The following is a 14,395-nucleotide window of genomic DNA, read 5'->3' as shown; positions in this document are numbered from 1 at the left end:
CTCATCTTTTATCTCACTTTCATTCACGAGGTTTGTACGTGTGTTAAAAGTTGGATTCACCAAGTTTCAGTTGTCGGTAATCTGTATTCATATATGTGTATAAACCATGTTGTGATTTGACATTGAAAATTATCCTCAAAACAAAAAAGAATAAGAAGAAAGAGAAAAAGAAGGGAAAAAAGCAAAGACAGATAGACGAACCATGTATAATATTGGTGTTGATATTAAACCAATGCAATTATAACTACAGTATAGAAAGGGGCAGGTACTACAAGTTTTTCTTCATCCTGTTCCTTTTCATTAATGGTGATTATGTGTACTACATGGAATAAATCAAAATGAAATGAAATGAAAACTCACGCAATTAACAAAAAAAGCTGAATAACTCCTATGTAAAGGGAAACTATGCAAGTCCAGTCATTTTTCCCCTGTTTTGCTAATCCTCCTCTCGGCCATGTGCATTTGTTTTTAACGAAGCCGGCGAGAAAGCGATCAATAGAGCGGTGCATAACGTTATACGATGTTACCATGTGTATATTTGTGTAGTCTGAACTGTCATAAACAAGAGATTACGGGTTACAGAGCGTGTTTGTGTAGCAGAGATGAGAGCTGAGACACCGGGTCGGAGGCTCTGATCTTACAAGGTTGGTTTTCCAGCCAAGAGACGCTACAGTAGGTGGAAGGCAGAGAGCCTCAATTCTCCCTGTAACAAGTCATTTAACCATCACAATTACTCTGAGGCTGTTTCATTAAGGTAAATGTAGCATAGTTAAGGTGAAAATCCAGCAGAGTTCCTCTTAAATGTGTGTTTCTTTCTACATGAAAAGACGACATAGTATACTATTAGATGTATTCTCATCCTCAGCTCTGTCTGGTTCTGCCTCCCTGCTCACCAACTACATCTGTGGTGATAAACTTCCTCTCTTTATCAGCTCTAACTTGTCGACCGACAGCAGCTCTCTCCCTGTTTCTCCCCGGAGGCCTGCTGCTGTCCAGGTGTGCGTGTTGTTTACAGTATGAAGCCCTATTAGGGCCATCGCCTGGTCTGGTGCTCTCCATGCAGCGCTGAGCAGAATTGACAGACCGGTCTGGCTCCTTAATTACAACCCCCTCTCCCTCTCTCTCCCTCTCTCTTGCCTCTGACATCAGCTGATGATCAATAAAGGAGAGCGGTGAGGAAGAGGCAGCAGCGGTGGAGGTGGAGGTGATGAAGTAGGAAAAAAAGCACGAGGAATGAGGAAGAAATAGAAGTAGAATGAGTTTATGTAGGTGAGTGTGGGAGGTTGGAGGGTGAGGCCGGGGTCAAGACTCCCTACGACCTTTATAACCAGCCTTAATGCTTTGTATATTTTGGTTTCAAGAACAACTATGACCATATTGCTGTAATGTATGTGACTAGAGAGCGGCTGCATCTTCTTAGACAATTGAAGAGCTTTAACGCCAGTAAACAAACCCTGACCATGGTCTACCGGTCACTCACGGAGAGTGTTCTCTCCTTTAATATCATCTCCTGGTATGGGAACCTCCCAGTCAGACACAGGAGTAAGTTGACCCAGGTAGTTAACCAGGCCAGTAAGATAACAGGAGACAAGCAAATGCAGCTTCAGGAAATATACAATCGTTCTATGGCCAAAAAAGCCACTCAAATTTAGTGTGACACCACCCACCCTCTCAACTCCGCATTTGTTTTGATGCCATCAGGAAGGAGGCTCAGAGTTTCCTTATCTACGTAAAAAAGCAGGGTACAAAAAGTCATTTGTGCCGTCTGCAGTGGATATCCTGAACCAGAGCATCTTCAGGTGAACTCTGAGCTACAGTGAAACCGCAGCTGTTGTATGATACTGTAATGTTGTATTTCATGTGTTATTATTTTATTTCATGTGTTTATTTATTTACTTGTTACTGTGCTGGATGTACCCAGCTGTTGCTGTTGGCTGACTACCAAGATGCCAAAGGCAAATTTCCACTGTGTTTTTAAACCATTGGACAATAAAGTCTTCTTATCTTATCTTATGGCCTACTCGCAACCCCACGGTTCCCCCATGTTGTGTTCACGAGTGTTCATATGTATGTATGCATAATCATGTAGATGATTATTTAGTCATATGGGTGTAAGCGAACTAGTGTACTCGAGATATCACGTGCACAGACATACGTATATGTACATATACTTTTGTTTTTTCTTTTTCTTTTTTGTTGTTTATTTTGTGTCTATAAGGGCACAACATGGCAAGCATTTGTATTATTTAGCCACATCATATTGTACCCATACTTACTTTTGTCCATTACACTGATGCTACCTATGTTTTGTGCAAAAAAACTTGAAAAATAAAGTAAAAAAAAAAGAAAAAAGACTCCCTCCGACCACCACCACCACCGACCTGCAGCAGCAGCAGCGTCGGCGTCGTCCCTGCAGCAAGGAACAATTTCACACAGCTAAATGCTGCATAAACGGGGCGCCACATTACAGTGCAATAAACATGTTTTGATAACAGCGCAAGGTTGTGAATGAGCTCGGCCCCCGGTGCTCTCTCTCTCTCTTCCTCTCTCCCTCTCTTCCTCTCTCTCACTCTTCGCAGCAGCTCAGCAGCGCTGGAGGGGCTCAATGAATCACTCTGACACACATGGATACACTCTAAACACTGAGGCTGGAGCTGTGCTAGTCCTCCTGGGCCAACATCACAATACGAGCATTTGCATTCTGACCTAATTACGGTCTAAAGCCCGACACAAGCAGCAATTTGGCCCTAAATGACTCCCTCGGCCAACAGGGTCATTATCCGGGCCATTTTCAAATCAGTCTATATTGTTTTTAAAGCCCCCGTAGCCCCATTTACAGTAAAAACATGGCTGTCTGGTGTGTTTACAGAAGTGGCAAAAATTAGGAGTGTTTAAGTGTCTTGTTGGCTGGCGAAGCTCGTTCTAGTCCGCTCGTGTATTTGTACATAAAATGTTTCCAGTTCCTTTGTAGCGTGAAAGACAAGTGTTCACATCAAGCATGAAATCACAGAGCACACAGAGAGAGGCCGGCAATTAACACACAGGAGCCTAAGCTTTTATACACTGGAGGGGGGGGCCCGAAATGCCTGTAATGTATATTTGATAATCCTGTTTCGCCGAGGGGTCTGAACCACCCACTCAGCAGCTTCTGCCAAGTCAAGAGGCCCAGTGGGCACCGAGATAGCAGCGCCTGGTGTAAACAGATGCACGCACCACCACATACAATATGTCATGAGCTTTAACACCAGAAGCTGCTTCAGAATAAATGAATGAGATAGAGGAGAAAAAAAACCTGCAGGTGTCAACACAGCTGATTGATCTAATTGGTTATCAAATGTGAGAGATGGTTGATTTTTGGTGCAAAATTGGTCAAAATGAAACTTCAGGCCTGGTCCTCAGGCTGATTTACAACATGCTACTGCTGCATGTATTTACAAGACCATAAGCCCCTTCAATAATCCTGTATATTCAGATCTGATCAGGATTTATTATTGATAAAGAGTATTGACTGTCAATGTACTGTACCAAGCAAAGATCATATTAATGGTTTACAGTTCCTCTGTAGATACAGTGCTAAATGCTTATGATAGCATGCCAACATGCTCAAAGTGACAGCAACAAGATGAATTTAAACAGGTACTGTATTGTATTTAATCTTAGTTTAGCATGTTAGCAATGCAAGATTTGCTGTAAAGGAGACATTTTATGCCCCTTTTCCACAAATTAAAATAGTTCCCAGGTGTCTTAAAGACAAAATACCCCAAAGATCAAACATCACAGCTCTTTTCATCCTCTCAAAACAGCCCTGTTCAGAACGACTGGTTTCAGTGCCTGTCCCTTTAAATGCAAATGAGCCACTGCTTGCCCCGCCCCATTTACCTGTACCTTTACTCACAGGTAGGAGTGGTATTATGCAAATTTGAAAACTAATGACATCATTGTCAGACAACTGAGGGAACAGCTCGTAAAACCACGTGGATTTAAACCTAAAGAGCCTGAAAATTACAGATTTTTTTTTTGTCAATTCTGACATTTTGGGGGCCGGAAGGCAAGACAAACATCCAAATATATGTTAAAGAACTTCCAAAAAGTGATATTTACATTATATGTCCCCTTTAACACAAAGCCCAGTTGATGCTGTTAGTTTAGTACCGTAGATATTGGGTCATAAAATACTGGACAGATTCAAACAGCCTGGTAATATTGGGTTATGTAGATAGAACATGAGGGAACATGAAAGCCTTAACAGCCACACATCATGGTAATTGAGACGTTTCATTTAAAATTTAAAACCACAAGTGCGCTGCTGAAGGAGAAGTCGTAGGAATCATTGATGTGGTGCTAATCCACGGTGAACTGTACTGTAGGTTATGGGATGTTTCAGCAGCAGCAGTGTGGGTAAATTACATTCTGTCAGTCCTCTGGGGACCATGAACGTCTGTAGTAGTGAAGCCACAGACCTGACTGACTGAGTGAGTGAGTTGACCGTCGCCATGACATTGCCATCCTTAAATCATATGTAATAATAACATGAGGAAGAAAAACAAATTCTCCTCAGGTTCCTGAGTCTTTGCTTGTGTGTCGAAGCCGTCGCTGGGCCGTGTAAAAGCCTCAACAGACTCTTTTATTTTGTATTCAGAAGGATTTTTATTCAGATGACTAAATTCACAGTCAGAACGGAGCTTTTTCTCTAAAGCGCACTCCAGGTCTGTATAATTTCAAAGCAACCCTCTCCGAAACAATTCTTCTCCCTTTCAATAGACCACAGTTCATTTAAAAAAACGACTCAGGAAGTTGCTATTCACTGCAAAAAAAAATATCATCATGTTTTTTTCAATAACTCTGATGCTGAATCAACTGCGCGGCGGCTGGTAAGCGGTGCAGTTTAGAGGTCATCCTCGAAAATGCCACCTCTGATCGTTTCCTGACAGCTGCTCATGAAGCGGCTGCACAAGCACTCTGCGCTCAGCTCGCTCTGATTTATGAGTGAGCTGTGTGTACAACATCACAGGCAGGTTGTGGTTTATATACACTGCGTGGTACTCAGATTGATTTTCCTCACAGAGATACAAGCAGATTTTTAACCTTATAAAATTAAAATATACTACAGAGGGCTGCAGGAGAATAATAATAACACCACTGGTTTATTCCTCTGACATATGAACATTTAAAACAGTATTAACAGCGCTAAAGGACACCGAACACTTGTTAGACTTTATAGAAAATATAATTGTTGTGTTGTGTCTTAAATGTCCTGTGGCCTGTGGGTGAAAATTGGAATTTTTAAAAACTTTGTTGGACTGGAAAGTTGTTAACTCAGTGGTTCCCAACCATTTCCGGCTCATGACCCCATTTTTACAAATTTCTGGCGATCCCGTCAATCAAGATGCGCCAGCTCCGATATTTCTATATGCTGCATTTTATATGAACTCGATGTATTTAAATTCGAGAAAGTGAAAGTATAGAAAGGATTAGGATTGTGTGTGGTGTTTTTAATCATAATTTTAAAAGGAATAATAATTAGTTTGAAAATATTTGTATCAGTATTTTCTTTTATCAATTACTACACATTTCAGGCGACCTCATTTGAATTCCAGGCGACCCCACGTGGGGTCCCGACCCAAAGGTTGAAAAACACTGTGTTAACCCTAACTCAATCTAATGTAAATCTTATAATATTTAATAAAACTTTACTCAAATCAATGCTCTTTTACTCTGATGTAAAGTGCAGAATCCATTACTCCGTGTTCACAAATATGAACCAGTGGAAAAAGAAAACACATTTTTATTTTTCTTATCCAAAGATGGAGAAGCTAACAGTACCAGAAACCAGGCGAACCAGTGTGAAACCATTCGGGGAGAAGTATTACTGGCTGTCAGTACATAAAATCCCAGATATTGAGGCCTGAATCTGTGTCGAGACTCGAGATTTGAAAGACGAACTCTTCTGCATCAGAGTCTGTTTGCGGGTGTAATAAAATGCATATTGTGGAAAATACATACATATACGAGACGGTGATGTAAACACGCATGTAAACAGACTTCTGTGCAGTGGGGGATTTAACAAATACTCACAATCAGCTTTTATTGACCAAACAGTGTGTTGTTGTGTAGTATAAACTTCCTGTGTGTGCACGTTTGTCGTACTACGTTTCTCTGTCTGCAGTATGAAAAGCTTTTAAGTTTCCAAACTTGTCACCTCCCTGTGACTTTACACGACATCAGGATCACATTTAGGCAGATGATAATGTGAATGTACAACCTGAGAGAGAGAAAGAGAGGGAGAGAAAGAGGGGAAGAAGAATCCTCCCTATTGCAGAGTTCATTAAATGTACCATCACTGATGTGGACATTGTTACCTTACGTGCCCTTCACGCTATCTGTCATCCATCCCTCCTCATTCACCAGGCGGCGGCGGAGGGAAGGAGGGAGGGAGGTGGGGGGCCGGATGAACGAGACAATGCATGCCAATAGTCTCAGCTCACTACGTCCATCCCCCCCCCCTCCCCCCTCCCCACTGCACCAGGACACGGAGAGAGAGAGAGACAGAAAGAGAGAGAGGAGAGGAGAAGAGAGGAGAGAAGACGCTGCTCATTTGTTTCCACCGCACAAAGGAGGCAGAGGAGAGCCAGGTTAGATAGGGAGGGCCTTGGCAGATGGCCACACACTCCTGATAGTGACAACACTGGTGGTGGTGGTGTCCATTCACAATGAGCTGCAGACTCTCTCCCTCCCTCCCTCCCTCCTTCTCTCTCTACCTCTCCTTGCTTCCTGTATCAGTTCTGAGGAGAGAGAGTAATGAGCCCAATCAGATTTCCCCATGGCTCAGCATAACGAATGGGTCAGATGAGCGACGGGAGACACTATTGAAACGGGCGCTGGGGGAAATCATTGACTCTCTCTCACTCTCTTTCTCTCTCACTGTTTCTCACTCTCGCCCTCTTTCTCTCTCTCAATGTCTTCCTGCAAAGACTCCGATCGAAAGCCACACTTGAGCCGCTTAAATAAAAGGCTGCAGCAAAGTGCAAAATTATCCAGGCAGGTGCAGACGGAGCAGACGCCTGCATCACAAACACCTGAGATCTCTACTCACAGCTGTTTACACCACATCAGTGCACTCACACATTCATAAAGGACGACGTTCTCCTCTGATTGGAGCAACGACCTGGACGTGGAGGCATCCTGAGAAGGAGGAGGAGCTCAATCAAGGACACGTTAGACTCTTGTGGGGGTCTGCTGGTGATGCATCACCATGACGACAGTAAAAATGTTCATTAAAAACTTTTTGTTTTAATATTTTTTTTAGAAGTTGTACTGATCACTGATGGTTTTTGTTGTTATAGGTCTATCCTTGTTTCCTTTTCTCTTTTCGATTTTACTTCACATCATTGTTTTGCATTATGATGTAATGTTTACTTCAGGGGTTGCAACCGTAGCTGTCAAAAATGGAGTTAGTAATAAACAAACACAGCCGTACCTGCACCCTCATTACTAATGCTGCGTTCAAGACAAGTCAGAACTCAGATCTTTCTGACCTCTGAGTTGAAAAAGTGCAATCGAACGCCACCTCAAGTTGGAGCTCCGACTTGACAAACCTCACCGTCAACGGTAAAACATTGATTAAAAATGCATTAAAATGCCAAAATACATTAAAAAGTTCTCTTATAAATAGTTTTTGTGCACTTTGTAATGTTTTCAGCCGTTCCGCCGTGTTTTTGGTTATTCTGGCATGATGCGCCTCTCGTCTCAAACGCAGCATTGGTCGTTACTTCCTGATTATTGGTTTTATATCAGGTTCCCTCTTTGCGTACCCGTAGGTCTTTTATGACATGATGAATCTACAACAGGGTATATACAGGAATCTTGAAGTTAATTCTAATACCTTTTTAAGACTTTTTCAATACCTCGCCGCCACTTCAAGCTGTAACCATTTACATCAGTCACACTTTTAACTTAACAGTTTTAGTTTGTGATAAAGACTATAGATCACTATAATACAACAGAATTCAAAATAGGCTAGGACAATAAATCAAAGGCAAAGTTTATCCAAACCCCCCCCCCCCCCCAAAACATTGCTCCACTCTCAAAAAAAACAAAATAATAATCTTCTTTTCTTTTTCATGTACTAGTTCATCTTAGTTTTTTAATAAAATGAATAAATTCACACACTTTTACAATGTTTTTTAGGACTCAAACTCTTGGACAGCGAATTCAGAAAAAATACCTTCAAAATTTAAGACTTTATAAAGTTGTGAAAAGACTTTTTAATACTTTTTAAGGGTCTTAATTTTCCCAGAATTGATTTATCACCTTTTAATACTTTTCAAGACCCTGCGGATACGCTGTACAAACAGAAATAAATGTCGATGTACTGTAAATAATAATTATTTGGGAACAGTCTCGTCTGTGTTCAGTGTCTCAGAGGTGGATTTTGTCAGTGTTTGGTCTGACAGTGAAGCAGAGACTCATGTATTGTTCTGTTGCAGCTTGTGGGAGGCGACACAAGTCTATATAACACTGTACAAGTGTGTGTGTGTGTGTGTTAGAGATGTTTTTCTTCCTCTTACCCCCGCCTGCTGCCCACCACCTCTTCATGTCTCTCCTCTCTCTACGTGTTTGCTCATCGTGGGAACTGTTTGGTTTCTCTCTATAATATTGTAAAGTCTTGACCTTCCTCTGTAAAGTAAATAAAGTTGAAGTGCACAGAGACGAAGGCCCGCAGACTCTCAGCCGATTCCAGCTGCGCCGTCGTCATCATCCGACAGACACTCGCGGAGGCTCGGATGAAAAGAAAAGACGTGAAGAGAGAGAGAGAGAAAAGGAAACATGGGCTCAATTAAGGGGGGATAGAGAAGCACCCAATTTCAAGGCACTTAGCTGCTCAGCGCTGTCACAGGTAGAAGAGAGAAGCTGCTCCAGATGTGTGTGATGATGCTGCTGCAGTGTGGGTTTTTCTCAGGTCGGTTCTCGATGCTGAGCTTGATGCACATTAACTGTTGTGTAAAAACAAAGTGTCATCTGAAACCTGCTCACGTCGACCGCCTACAGTGGTGATAATTACTGACAGCATATGTTTGTTTGTTTGTTTTTTCCTTCTTCAGGTGTCTCCTTCCTGTCAGAGCAAAACGACTCCACACTGAAGAGTTTAATCACTTTTTATCTTTAAGTTGAAACCGACTGAAATAACTACAATTATACTTTCTTTTTTTTACAAATCTGCTGTGAGAAATGGGAATTTAAAGGGATAGTTCACCCAAAGTTCAAGTTTCAGAGTCCTCCGTGCCTTCTCTGAGTTACGGGGGGGCTTCGTGCAGCACTGCATGTCCATATGACGGTTGCGAACGGAGATCACTTTTCTTCGTCCAAAAAGACACACCAAAAAACATCCAAATACCTCCATGCTGCTCATCTGTAATGTCCGCCTTGTATTGAAGCCCCAACATGAGAAATTGTTCCGAAAAAAATTAAATAAGTCTATGTTTTAAGCTTGTTTGTAGCAGAAGCTCCCAGTGTCTCAGTTCACTGCTTTGCCTTTGTCTGTGCAAATCTCGTGCGATTTGCATTGACACCCAGTTCACGGCTCCGCAAATCGCGCGAGATTTGGACGGACCAGGAAGAGCAGTGCTGGGAGCTTCCGCTACAAACAAGCTTAAAATATAGACTTATTTAATATTTTTCGGAACAATTTCTCATGTCGGGGCTTCAATACAAGAGGGACATTACAGACGAGCAGTATGGAGGTATTTGGATGTTTTTTTGTGTGTCTTTTTGGACAAAGAAAAGTGAGCTCTGTTCGCAAACCGTCATATGGACATGCAGTGCTGCACGGTGCCCCGCTGTAACTCCGAGAAGGCACAGAGGACTCTGAAACTTCTCCCAGCCCTTAGTCAACTTGAGCGTGAGTAGATAATGAGTGAAATTTGAATTCTTAAAGTAAAGTATGCCTTTATTCATCCCACGATGGGGAATTTTGGGTGAACTATCCCTTTAACCGGCGACCGTCTGATAAAAGAGAGGTTTAGCACTCGATTATGTGCAGCAGAGAGGACGGACGAAGTGGCCGAAACCATCTGCTTTACATTTTGCTCCCCGGGGCCGTGAAGCCAAGGACAGAGCGTGGTCGCCATGGACACACCGACCCCCGTGTTGTGTTTCTGAACAGATGTTGTGCTGTTTAATGTCATACGGGTTTCATCACCTATAGCTTTTTTTTATCTAAATGTGAGTTATTTGAGTGGACGGTCATGTTGACGCCTTCAGCTAAGTGTCTCACTTTCTGTTTATTTGCTTGTTAATTCCTCCTTCTCATCTATAAGGCTCAGGTTGGCAGGTTTTACTTTTCATTTAATCATGTTAAAACCCTTGTGTGTGTGTGTGTGTGACACCTTTTTAGATTGAGACTGATTAAAACTTCTCTGAAAGTCACAGTAATTTTCTCCATGAATTCAAACTTTTCTAATTGAATCTGTTTATAGAAATTATTCAACTTTGTAAAAAAGAAAATACTAATTACATCTGAAAACTAAATTAACCGCCTCGCAGTCGTGTCTCCACCAAACCTGTCATGTTGCGTTTTGCATCTGTGTTCGTTCAGACAATAAGGAGAAGAAGGAGTTGTAATGAAAGGTATTATATGTTAAAGCAGAAGTGAGTGATATATTTGTGTTAATATAAGTCTTAAATAGTTATATCTTCCGACAGCAATCACTTACATAGAGTGTTTGGACTGAAACACGGGTCTCTCAGTCCCTCTGCTCTGCTCTGAGCCGAGGAGAAAACATTTATCGTATCCTACAGTTTTTATCCAATGAGGAGAGAGAACGGCATGCAGGGCTGTGTGTGCAGCCAAGGGACGCCGTGAATGTGGTGACGTAGCGACGAGGACTGTTATGGTGCGTTCAAGGAAACTCGTATTTTTCCGACCGTGAAGTGGTACCAGTTCGATCTGGTACGAGTTCACCGGTCGGAAGTTACGAGTGGCCGTTATAGTGACTTTCACCGGTAAAACAGGTCGGAAAAACACGAGTGGGTTGCCTGGAACGCTACAAAGTCGTAAGTTGTGACTTGAAGCTGTAATTTACGATTTCAAAAGCCTGCCTGGAACGCAGCATTAGCGAAAACGACCGGATCACTCACTTCTGCTTTAACAAACAGAGTCAATCTGTCAATAAAGTTGATTGTGACAATGAACGGAGCCTCACCTGTGGATCTGAATCAGACCTTGGACCCTTTGGATATCGAACGTCATTGTTTCACCATTTTAATTAATTAATGTGACACTTGTGAAACTGTGTCATAATTAGTGTGTGGATTCTTGGCCAAAAAATCTCCTTTATGAGGTTTTAGTGACTTTGACCTCTGACAGTCAAAGTCTGATCAGTTCATCCTTGAGTCCAACTGAACATCTGTTATACTGTATACTGTATCTAAACATTTAATCTATGATGTCATTTTGGACAATTGAGCTACTGTACATAACAGTTTGTTATTTAAAAGTTTGGGTAACCCTTTAATTTACAGGCCGTTAATAACATGATAATGTCAAGAAATAGCCAAGAAATAACAATTAATTGCATAGTAATATCAAGAAGTGGCATAGAAATACCTAAGTAATTGCATCATAATGTCTAGAAATAGCCTAGAAATGGTCAATTTCATAGTAATGTCGTGTTTTTCATAAAGGCAAAGGATTTCACATGCTTGTCATGCTTTGAATTTTTTGGGAAAGGCCAGAATTTTTCTCCACCAAGTCCTTGGCAATTGACCGTTATTTCTGGGCTACGCAATCAATTGTTATTTCTTGGCGATATTTCTCAACATTTCTATGAAATTGACCATTTCTAGGCTATTTCTAGACATTATTATGCAATTAATTGTTATTTCTTGGCTATATCTCGACATTATCACATAATTAACAGCCTTGAGCCAAGTTGTTTCTCCACTTTCAGGCTTTATATGCAAAGTGCAGCTTCACTTTTTTACATCCAGATGTGAGATCAGTCTGACTCTTCTCAGATCTTCTTTGCTGGACAGTGGTTCAGTGAATTTCAGGTGTTTTAAATCCTGCGGTAAACGACGGCTTCTTGTCCCTTCAAACTGCACTTTCAGATCTATTAGGAGAACTCCCTCGGAGCCTGTGATGAGCTGTGTGTGTCTGGCTGTCACACAGTCACAGCTTCAGTGCAGCGCTTCACTCTGTGACGCTCGTGCTTTAGAGACCTCCGTAATTAAGAAATCTAGATAACAATACAGACTCTGGTTTTTGTTGCCAGTCGGGGGAAGGAGCCAAAAACCATTTGTTTTTTTTTTGTGTGTGTGGTTTTGTTAATCTAACAACATTTGTGTTGCTAAAATGAAATCAAACTGGGCATAAAAGATCTGACAGATGACAAATACAATTCCCACAGGGCGGGTGTAGTGAAGTATTTTAATTTTTTTGCCTGATATGTGTTAGTGTGCTAAACTGGTGTTACATTTTCTCTCTCTCCATCTTTTCATCTCTGTTTTCTGTCTCCATCTGCAGCTGTTAACACTTTAGCTTAGCCCTGCTCTATAGCACAGTGACAGATAAGATGTAGCAGAGTCCCTTTTTGAATCCGTAGGCAGCGAGGGCGACTTCACTCAACTCTCGACTCAACAACACGGTGCGAGTACGAGCAGCTGAACTCCAGTGGACAGTGAATTGCTTAATCACACTGTGGCACAGGAGAAAATTTGATGCCACTCAATTTTTTCTTTTCGGTGCTTCTGCTGTTCCACTCTGACAGCGAGTACACTCTCATTGCTCCTGAGAGGTGACTCGCCATGCTTGAGCGTCACCGCCCAGAAGGAACCTGCTCAGCGTGGCGGTGGATTGTCACAGAGGTCCAAGCGGACGGCGTTATACTGTAGCGAGGGGCCTTATCTCACGCCCCGTGTCACTGCAGAACACTGCTATGGTAAAAGCTTTTTAATGTAACATCTCATATGAGAGTATGAGCTTTATATATTAATTTTTCACTGCATTTTTTGCCTTTGTGCGTTTGATACTGTAGCAAAAGCTTTTAGCAACCTGAGTATAACGGCATCTGGGAGGGAGCGCTGCAAGAAGAAAAGAGTAAAGGTGAAGAAACACTCGACACGGCGAGCGACATGTCATCCCCTAAAAATGAACCGAGCCCCAGTTGAAATGTCATGATGGATGGCGGTGCAGAGACAGAGCGGGAATAGAAATATATAAGCAGCAAGAATGAATCCCGTCCTTTTCCCTGAATACCTTTTGGCAATTAAAAGCAAACAGGCATGACTCCCCCCCCGTCCCCCACCTCACCCCCCTCCTTCGCTAAAACTTCCTCACAGATCACGATCGCTACCTGATAAGTGGCGGATTTAATGCGCGCTCGCTTCCCTCCTTAACAGAATATTAATGCAGGCTGTCATCCATGAGAATGACTCATTTACAAGCATGCAGAGGAAGCTGAGGACTCAAACCTGGATGAGGTTTGTCGCCTCTCTCGTTTGATAACAAGCACTCCAGTGTATTTACAAGGCAGCGCCAGCGAGATAAGTCTGCGGTGTAATGACACTAAGCAGGTCAGGAACGTCGTCTCTGCCTCTCACTGTGTGTTGCTGCCGCCGCTGCTCATCTCCCTCCAACAGTTATCCCTCTTTCTGTCAGCGAGCTGCAGCGCCGTCGCCACCAGCCTCAATGCAAAGCACCGATATAAAATGCATTCTCTCTCTGCTCCCTTTAATCAAGTTAAATACTTTCTTATTTAACTATTTATTCACTTTTAGTATTATATGAGCATGTATGCTGTTTCTGTTCTGGGGCTTGACTTTTAACCTGACTTTTAAAGGGGACATATTACAGAAATATATATAGGCTCTTTAACCTTTACTTGAGTGTTTGTCTTGCCTTCCAGTCCCCCAAAATGTGAGAATTGACAAAGAAAATCTGTAATGTGCAGGCTCCCTAGGTTGAAATCCATGTGGTTTTACGAGCTGTTCCCTCGGTTGTCTTCCAGTGATGTCATTAGTTTTCAAATTTGCATAATACCACCCCTACCTGGGACCGGTAGAAGGGGCGGGGCAAGCAGTGGTTCATTTGCAAATAAAGGAGACGTGTCTGTGACATGCTTTGGTCAAAATACCCCAAGGATCAAACATCACAACTCTTTTCATCCTCTCCAAACAGTCTTGTTCAGAACGGCTGGTTTCAGTGCCTGTCCCTTTAAATGCAAATGAACCACTGTTTGCCCCGCCCCTTCTACCGGTACAGGTAGGGGTGGTACTATGCAAATTTAATTGGGCTGTTTTGAGAGGATGAAAAGAATCTTTGGGGTATTTTGACCGAAGCATGTCACAAACATGTCTTTAAGACACCTGGGAACTATTTTAATTTGTGGAAAAGGGG

At 42.2% G+C, this 14,395-nt stretch overlaps 1 protein-coding gene across 1 annotated transcript in view; it reads right to left on the bottom strand.

The window, feature by feature from the left end:
* The window catches only part of adarb2 (adenosine deaminase RNA specific B2 (inactive)), a gene marked incomplete at both ends in the record, with an annotated part of 206,906 nt that overhangs the window by 70,872 nt on the left and 121,639 nt on the right, over positions 1–14,395 (bottom strand).

Source organism: Trachurus trachurus (genome assembly GCF_905171665.1).
Source record: "Trachurus trachurus genome assembly, chromosome: 20".
NCBI classification, from domain to species: domain Eukaryota; kingdom Metazoa; phylum Chordata; class Actinopteri; order Carangiformes; family Carangidae; genus Trachurus; species Trachurus trachurus.
This window is presented reverse-complemented; position numbering and strand designations above follow the sequence as displayed.